The 9,117-nt window shown below is 34.8% G+C and overlaps 1 long non-coding RNA gene across 1 annotated transcript; it reads left to right on the top strand.

Moving 5' to 3' along the window:
* The first annotated feature begins 2,100 nt into the window (after nt 1-2,100).
* On the top strand, nt 2,101-8,596 carry LOC127842972 (uncharacterized). The gene is made up of 5 exons (XR_008032012.1): nt 2,101-2,395; nt 5,045-5,123; nt 5,377-5,481; nt 5,749-5,879; nt 6,490-8,596. It is a non-coding gene; the product is annotated as an uncharacterized LOC127842972 (long non-coding RNA).
* The last annotated feature ends 521 nt before the right edge of the window (nt 8,597-9,117 follow it).

Genomic DNA, 9,117 nt, shown 5'->3' with positions numbered 1-9,117 from the left:
AAGAACACATGCTTATTAAATAAAGTAATTCTGATGTTTTTCACATTCCCATAAGCAGCATACAAATCTGTCTTTTATGCACTAGTTGAAATTCTTAAGAAAAACTTGTTAAAAAAAGTTATTTGAAATAAAACACCGCTTACCGTCGTGTTAAATCTATTAGAGTTAAAAAAAGGAATCCCAAAAAAGCCACGTGATCCTGCACTCTGATAAGTATGTGAACTCTGTACTTCTAGACATTCTATCCCCGGACTGTTGAAACAGGGCGAAAAAATCAAACTTTATTAACAAAAAAACAAGACCTTGCGACTTGTTCATTAACAATAGTAAAATAACGTCACAGTTTGGCATGAGAACCAACGACACGCCGTTTAACGAAAATAAAATCGAAACTGAAACTTGATTCTTTCGCCTTCGCATAGAAATCCGTTATATTTTTTTAGAGTTTCAAATGTGCAGGTAATATCATCTTTGTGATGTAATTATAAGTCTTAATTAGCATGGTTATGTATTTCATCGGTTTACGAATTGTCTTGAAAACCTATTTGTTTAAGACATTGACTTGATAACTTTAATCTGGACAAGGCACTTTAAGTAACAAAGGGCTCTGTACTTAGAGGATAATACACGGCTGAGCCGGGCCGGGCAGTGATAATCGCCCCGCAGGGAGCATAACGGCTCAGCCGTGTATTAACGTCTATAATATATATCTTACTTTTATACTAAATTATAGATGGGCCAAGGTTTTGAGTCATAAAATCATACTATTTTGGTCCTTCATTAAAATTTATGAGAAACCAGCTTTCCGTACTTATATTTTCTTTGAATTGATTACGCAATTTATGACTTATCTCATGTGACGTAATTTAAATGACTTAACTAGCTAGACGCTTTGGATTTAAGGACAACAACAAATCGGACTTAAATTTAAGAAAAAAATAAGTGAATTGTTCTTTAACTGTTCGAATGAATTCGATGTTGAATTTAAAGGGTAATTTCTTTGATGAATAAGTCGTTCCTTTGTCAGTCGATCAAAGAATGTCTATCCACAAAGAATTGCCTGCTTACATCCAGTGCTTTAAAATGGAAGAGATGGATTGCGATAAAGAAATGTGTTCAGAATTTAACTCGTCATGGAAGCAAATTAAACTTTACGAAAATAAACATGGTTATTACACAACTTCGGTGAGTAGAACAATAACCTAGATGTTTTACTTTTTTATGGCTAAGACTGGATGTGGACGCCATTTTTTTCCAGTTGAACGTCACGCGCACACATTCTGAGGGCCGAATATAAATAATCGGCCCTAGGGCCGAATATTGATAATGACCCCGCAATGGTGATAATGGCATGAACAACTGTACAAATTTGTTACTATATATAGTAAGGTATGTATTATAACGACGTTTCATTGTGAAGCAATATGTGACCTTATATTTGGAGTCATTATCTTACCTTGTCGTAAATTACGATTGCTCTGGCGTGTTGGGGTTTCGAACTTTGTCACCAAATCGCACACGAGAAAGAATGACAAATATTACCACCAGAACGACAAAAAGGGTGACTGATCAACAAGAAAGACATTTGTCGCTCTTTTAGTCGTTCTGTTGGATATAGTTGTCGTTATGTCGTATTATAGAGTTGACGATCTTTAAATCCTTAAAACGCCAACCCAAAGAATGACAGATATACCCACCAGGACGACAGAAAAGAGCAGAGGTAATACGATAATTATGATATTTGTTCTTTTTATCGTTATTGTGTTGGCGATCTTCAAACCTGCCAACACGCCAGATAACATTGGCAGAAATAAGCCATCATAATGGTAATGGAGTACAATTGAGTAAATATTTATAGCGAGTGAATGTGTAGTTCAATAAATCAACCGACAGCAGGAATATTCTCATATATATATGCGACCCCATTCATAAAGGGAGGTAAATGCTAAGCAAGACAAATACTCCGTGATAGCGGTTACATTTCCTGATCGTTAAACCAGCTAGCTTTTGGTTGAATGAACTTTAATCCTTTTTTCGATCGCAAGTATACCGTTGAGAATGACGTACAAAACGACAACAATAAAGACAAATTATTAGGCTAGGTATATTAGGAATTTGGGGTCAAACAAATTCCTTCACAATAGTTTTTATCAACAAACGATTAATCAATAACATATCAAACTCCAAAAAAAAGTCCTAAAAAAATCTCCGTGCAGTCTCCGAGATATCACTGTTTAAAGTGAAGTCAATTCTAAGAATTAGTGATGGTACCGTTACTACACCATACAACCGTATTTTACCGGAACCGGTGTAGATGTAAACAATGTGCCCTGAGCAGCGTTCATTATTTAGATCACTTTCTTGGCTATTTCCAGCTATAAGCAGCATTTTCTAGGTAAGTAATGTGTTTCAGAATCAAAAATATATAATACAAATAACGCTAGTCTTATGTAAATTCAATTTTAATATTTGTACTCGTTTCTTAAAAATGAAAATGAAAATCGTTGCAGACGACGGAAACTCGTTTTCGCTTTGCATTATATATTTTTTTCAATTTTCGGCTTTATATGATTTTTGTTTAGATTTCTACATCGTTAATTATGAAAACATCAATAATATATGCACATATGATTGATATTCAAAAAATAAAATAGACAAACAATATATCGCACTATTCATTTTTTAAACTACGGAAGCGTGAAAGTGCCATCAAAATTAAAAAACTGAAAATTTAAATAAAGAACTTATCGATGGTCCCAATTCAAAATGCCGAACTTACAAAAACACAAGTTTTCAAGAGACGTATTTTTGTTAAACATTTCTTGCACAAAATCAAATAAATATTATTTTTAACATTTTTAAAAGTGTCTCGTGATAGAGCATGTTTGTATGGAATTAATTTGACGTTAAGTTAATAAATCTGCTGTAAAATGTATCTTCGTCATTTAGACTTGCATTTATGTGATGTTTCGGCAAATTGGACAGCTAATTGTAATAGATATCGTTTCAATAGAATAAATTATTCCACTGTTTTCCATTAGATATAGCAAAGCAATGCGTGTTTTTCTGTTTTACACGGTGGCACAGAGGTGACAACCGCAATTCTTTATTTATATTGTGGCCTCAGCTTAGTAACTTGTGGGAGCAACTTATAAAGTTGAGGGAACAACTTCATAAGTTGTGGCTTCAACTTAATAACTTGTGGAAACAACTTTTAAAATAACTTGTGGAAACAACTAAGTACGTTGTCCCCACAACTTATTAAGTTGAGACCTCAGCTTAGTAACTTGTGGCCACAACTTCCTTACTTGTTCCCAAAACTTATTAAGTTGAAGCCTCAACTTTGTAATTTGTTCATTTAACTTACTAAGTTATTCCTTCAACTTAATAACTTGCGGGAACAACTTTGCAAGTTGAGGCCTCAACTTAGAAACTTGTGGAGACAACTTCATAACTTGTTCCCACAACTTATTAGTTGTTGCCTCAACTAAATAACTTGTGGGACCTACTAAGTTGAGGCCACTACTTTAAGTTTAACCAATCAGATCGGCGTTTCATCTTTACCGTTTTATCACAATTAGTACCCCTTATACTACTAGGTGCTCGGGTTCGAGCGCCGGTCTGAGCACTATCCCTGTAAGCTATAGATCCCCGATTCGAACCCTGTCTGAGCACATGCCATGTAAGCCATGGATCCCAGATTTGAGACCCTATCTGAGCAATCGCCAAGTTAGCGACTGGGCTCAGGGTTCGAACGCTGGTGTGAAAACTAGCCACATAAGCGACGGATCCAGGCCTGATAGCTCCCTTTTTGAACGATGGGTCTTTGGGTTTTAGCCCCAGTCCAAGGACTTTCCCTGTAAGCGACTGGGACCCCAGTCTGAGCATTCGCACTCTACGTAACGGGTCCCGGTTTGGAGGCCCTGCCCGAGCACTCATCCTGTATGCTATGGGCCCCGGGCTAAAATCCCGGCTAAGTACTTACCATTTAAGCGAACGGACCCTGATCCAAGTCATAGTCTAAGCGCCGGACCCGAAAAATGCGGGATTTATAGTTACAGGGCTAGTGCTCAGACCGGCGCTCGAACCCGAACACCCATCGCTTGCAAGGCGAGCTCTTATTCCGGGACTCGAAACCAGGAAATGTTGCTTACGGAGCTAGTGCTCATTTCGGCAACCGGTCGCTTAGAAGGCGAGTGCTCAGTGTGGTATGTTAGCGACGGCTGTTTGGTTCGAGTCCCTGTGTGAACCCGTAGCTTTCGGTGCGAGTGCTCAGACTGAGGTTCGCAAACGGGATCCTTCCCTTACTGGGCAAGTGGTAAGACACAGGCTTGAACCCGGGATCCATAGCTTTCAGGGCTAGTACTCAGACTGGGGCTCGAAGCCGGGACCTGTCACTGTTGGTGCACCGAGGCTCGATCTAGAGACCCAAAGCTTTCAGGGCTAATGCTCCACCGTGATTCAAACCCAGGGACCGCCGAAAACTTAGGCATCTAGCTCTCCCCACGTAAACGATGGTTCCCGGGATCGAGCCCCGGTCAGAGCAATCGCCCTTTACAAGAAGGGTCCCGGGTTCGAATCCAAAATCCATGGACCATTCTCTTATGAAGCGAGTGCTTCGGGACTCGAAACCGGGATCCGACGCTTACGTTGCTAGTTTTCAGACCAGGGATGGAATCCTGAACCCAGTCGCTAACAAGGCAAGTGCTCAAACAGGGGCTCAATCCTGGGATCCATAGCTTCGTCAATTTACCTTAAACATACATGGCTATATTGATACTTAAATAATATTATTAGCGCGCAAAATGCCGAAGTTACAATTTTTTGCAGCTTCGTCATTTTGACTTCATTCAATTGCGGTTCGTCATTACATCACATGACTTTTTTGAGCTGTTGCGATTGGTTAACTAGTTCGTTATTTTGGGGGTATATGCGCATTGATTTCCCGCTTTGCACAGTATCAAAATCGCGAAATGCCAAAAAATGTAGGTTCGGCATTTTGAATTGGGACCATCGTTATGTTTTGTTTTTAATTCTTTTTCAGGGGGAGATGTTTGTTTATCAAAATCACGTCTGCTATTATGAGCTTGCTGGTTTTTCAGCTTCATATAGATAAAATAAAGGTATTTTAACTTTATATTTATAAATCTTTAAACCATTTAGACATAGCTCTACACGTAAGAAACTTTATATGAATAAAAATACAATATACATGATAAACTGGATAAGGTCTAGTTTCTGTTGTTGTTTTTTTAATTATTATATACAGATGTAATAATGTAACTGTAACATTAATACTTTAACTTATAATACAATAATGTCTGGATAAAGAATCAAACAACACTAATACAAATATGCTTGTCCCTTCTTTTTCAGAATCATGTCTGCTGTTATCGTCAATTATTTACCTGTGTGTGATGTCATGAGACAACTGTGCTTTCCCTGCATATGAGGAAACAACTGTATATAACAAAAAATAAGGTAACCAAATTTTGTGTTGTACTTTAATAAATTAACAATATATATGGTTTTAGAAGATGAACTAGTAATAAGTGAGATCATTTACATAAACATCAGTAAATGGCTAAGTCTATCTTTATATTAGGATTATAGCTGTATATATTTCCATAGCCCTGCTGGCTGCATTTATAAACTTTTTTGAGGAGAAAAAAAGTACTTGATAATATATAGTAATATACTATTCGTGTAAAATGCATGTAGCTTTAAACATATTTTCAATATTTACAGCCTGGAAGTAACCAGTATAGACACAACTAAAAAGGTGTGTGTCATCTGTGGAGAGCATGATGACCGTCAAGTTTCAAAACTTGGAGAAAAGGGATGTCAAGGACTTTCATTAGCTGCAAAAAACTATAAAGGTATTCTAACTAATAAATTAGTATTCATTTAAAATCATGACGAAAAATAACATAACCTAACAGAACACATGGTTTATTGTTATGCAAGGCCTCCGGCCCAAAATAGAATTATTCAACAATCATCCAATGTGATGAAAACCGAGATATGTTATTAATAATATATTATCAACACGCAGAACAACATGAAACTCAAAGACATGGGCATACAATGTAAATAACATATCGTATAATAATTTGACATGCAATAAATTTAAGTTATATCTTAAATAATAAGAGTACTTATAACGTCGTGAAACACTTTTATATAAATAATCACTCAGAAACTTCTGTCGAGTAGTAAACGTTTCGTGCATATATTTTGCAATAGCAATTACACTCGTTCTGTCATATTCCGACATCATTGTATAAAACAGATTTAAAGTTATATAATGGTTTCCATCAATGTCCATTAAATATATAATAATATTTAATATAATAACACATTGCTATCAAGGTTAATGTATTTATCAAATTAAATAGTCCACTGTTATAATGAAACACTTTATATATTTATATACATGCAATTAAATACTTGTAACACACAATTAACAAAAGTTTTACTTTTTTTCAGACCAGATTATCGTGTTTGTTCCGGGACAATATGTGCATATCGACTGCCGTAAGACATATTGCCACCCAAACCAAACCAGTAGTGGAGGGAAATCAACATCAAACTTAATGTCATGTCCCAAAACCAGGCAATCAACAAATGGAAATTCGTTTGACTTTGGAACAAAATGCTTATTTTGTGGTTCTGATGCTAAATTTAGAAATGGAAAAAGAGGCATTGACGTCCATCCTGTTATGACTCTAGAATATGAGTTGACTATTAGGGAGTCATGTAAATCTAGGTGTGATGAATGGGGTGCTACTATTCTTGGGCGACATGAGTCCACAAATGACCTTCCTGCTGTAGAAGCACGTTACCACCAAGCTTGTTCTGCTAATTTCAGATCAGGTTATAATGTACCAAAATTGTATATGAATGAGAATGTCACGCCTAAAAAGGGTCGGCCAATTAATACTTCTTCTGATCAAGCATTTCTTCAGTTAATGAATTATTTTGAAGAGCATGAATCTGATCAAATGACAGTGAATGACCTTTGTGAGAAAATGAACAAATTGTGTGGTGAATCTTCTTATAGTAACGTATATATGAAGAAGAAAATTCTAGAACATTTTGATAATAATGTTGTTATAACTGAACTTAATGGAAAACAAAATGTTGTTATATTTAAAACTACTGCCCATTCTATATTGCATTTATTTTACAAAAGAAGTAATGCAAATGATAAGGATATGGGATATTACTGAAACACAAAAAATGCTGGGGTCTGATATTAGTTACATTTTACCATTTATACATGCATTTACAGGTTGTGACACCACATCGAGGATATATGGTATTGGAAAGGGTGTTGTTCTGAAAAAAGCTTTGAATGATTCGAACTTCAAAAACCAAGCAAAAGTTTTTATGAACACTACTTCACATTCTACAATTGAGGAAGCAGGAGAAAACGCATTCAAATGTGTTTACAACGGAAACCAGATTGAGGATTTGGACGCTCTTCGATTTAGAAAATTTGTGCAAAAGGTTAACACAAGTAACAATGTGGTACAAGTTGAAACTCTTCCTTCAACTAAGGCGGCAGCAAGGTTTCATAGCTTTAGAACATATTTACAAGTCCAAACCTGGGTCGGTAGTGAACTAAATCCATTAGAGTGGGGCTGGAGAAAAGAGAATGACGAGTTGACACCTGTAAAGTGTAATATGATAGCAGCGCCTGAGCGGTTATTAAATGTCATACGATGTAACTGTAAAACCGGTTGTGATACCAAAAGATGTAGCTGTCGGAAACATGGTTTAAAATGCACGGGTTGTTGTGGTGAATGCAAAGGAACAAGTTGTAGTAACGTACAGTAAATTATTGAAGAGCTGGATATCTAGAATTAAAAAAAAATCAGATATCTTTCAATGTAAATGCAATTGGTAAAGTGTTTAACATAAACCATCAAATGTTTTGTAACTTGACATAAGCAAAGCATAGTTGCTCAGCTAGTAGTGTTAATTGTTACGTATCATCCTTTTTTTAAATTCAAATCAATAATGAGATGAGATTGTATATTTCTAACACACTTTAGGTGTTAAATGTTTATATATATATCGTATTATATTATATATAATATAATATTATACCAAAACTGTAATGTAGCTTGAATATTGCAATTAACAAAGAATTATTGTTAAGTTGTTAATGCTAGTTGTTATGTTTTAATAATTCAATAAGCATATTGAAAATGCAGAAATATCTTGATTATAAAAAAACTTCATCGAATTAACGCAAATTTCGATTTTTTAGTCAATTTGTCATAATATGTTGAATGAAATATTTTCATGTTAACATTAAGCTAAATCAACTGTCATACATTTAAAGTTCTCTTTCATGCAAAGTCTTAGAATGAACTATGATTGATTAGTATAATTGCTAGCGTTGAAACGATAAGGGTTCATGCTTTATCACATGTTATTTCATCAAATTACTTACAAAATGACTAAAAAATGTAATTTCTGAAAAAAATATCACTTATTCAAGATAGATAATTTAAAAATGTTACATATATATCATATTCCACCATAAAATGATAAATTAACATTGAAATAAATGGAAAATGTATGATTATTCTTTCGTAGTAGATGAATTCCAAAAATGTGTGATGAAAATTAAGAAAAGGGTATGTTTCCCCCAAAAAACACATTTCCCATCAAAATACAGCTTAGGACTTTTTTTCTAAGCTTCTCCTTTCATTTTAGAATAGAAAACTGTAGATACCAATTGTGAAGGAATTAGTTTGAGGTTAAGTGTTTTTTTGGGCTAATATACCTAGCCTAATATGTAATACATCGGACTGCACATTTATAATTTGGAACGACTAACTTAACGTTTTGAAGTATTAACACTTTGATTTCGGAGAGTTTCTGCAAATGTATTATGTTAAGAACATTTTTGTCTCTTTATTGCTATTATTATTAATTATCATTATTATTATTATTATTATCATCATCATTTTTTTTAAACATAAATTACGTTTTGTTTAACCTATGACAAATATTTCGAAAACTGTGAACAAATCCTATTAATATAAATTACATAGACTTCTGAGTAGAAAAAAAGTTGATGAACTCACTGTGGATGAATTT

Source organism: Dreissena polymorpha, chromosome 8 (genome assembly GCF_020536995.1).
Source record: "Dreissena polymorpha isolate Duluth1 chromosome 8, UMN_Dpol_1.0, whole genome shotgun sequence".
Taxonomy (NCBI): Eukaryota; Metazoa; Mollusca; class Bivalvia; order Myida; family Dreissenidae; genus Dreissena; species Dreissena polymorpha.
The sequence above is the reverse complement of the archived record's forward strand: the minus strand, read 5'-3'. Positions and strand labels throughout refer to the sequence as shown.